Genomic DNA, 884 nt, shown 5'->3' with positions numbered 1-884 from the left:
AGCGATACATATACTTGTGTTGATAAGTGCGAATTTATAATTATTGAATATTTTATACATACACCTTTATCAAATGTATAACTGTTATTAAGTTTTGGTACGGTTGCTAAGGAATTAAATCTTTTAGCAGCAGTGTTTATTACTTATATTTTTAAGCATACATAAAGTTACGATCAAGTTTTTGGAGTCGTTGTCGGGGAGCAAACAAAAATTACAATTAGAGTAACGGACAAATTAGGATTATTGGAAAATTTTTATGTGAATTGCAACTTATTATCATATTTAGTTAATTATATTACTGTGTACTTATTTCAAATTATATGCATAAATTTAGACTTGAAAATCTTATACCCTACGATTTAGAATTAGAACGCACTAATAGAAAGATTAAAAGATTGAGAAGAGAACCTAGAAATTCTGATACAATGGAAAAAAACATGAATAATCATGGAATAGAGAATGAACACCAACCAAGACCCCTACAAGATTATGTAAATCCTAGAGGAGATGAAATTCACTTATCTATCCAAAACCCTGATGTAGCTGCTAATTCATTTGAGCTTAAACCTACTATTATCCAAATGGTACAAAATAATCAATTCGGAGGTACACCAAATGAAGATCCTAATTTACACCTCGCTAGTTTTTTAGGACTGTGTGCTACTTTTAAATATCACAGAGTCTCAAACGATGCTGTTAGAATTAGAATTTTTCCTTTTTCACTTAGGGATAAGGCTAAGATGTGGTTAAATTGTTAGCACCAGGATCTATTAAAACTTAAGGAGAACTTTCACAGATATTACTATCCAAATATTTCCCTCCATCCAACACTGCTAAACTTAGAAATGACATAACATCGTTCTGTCAAATTGATGGAATTGATG

Source organism: Phalaenopsis equestris, unplaced genomic scaffold (genome assembly GCF_001263595.1).
Source record: "Phalaenopsis equestris unplaced genomic scaffold, ASM126359v1 Scaffold202341, whole genome shotgun sequence".
NCBI lineage: Eukaryota > Viridiplantae > Streptophyta > Magnoliopsida > Asparagales > Orchidaceae > Phalaenopsis > Phalaenopsis equestris.
This window is presented reverse-complemented; position numbering follows the sequence as displayed.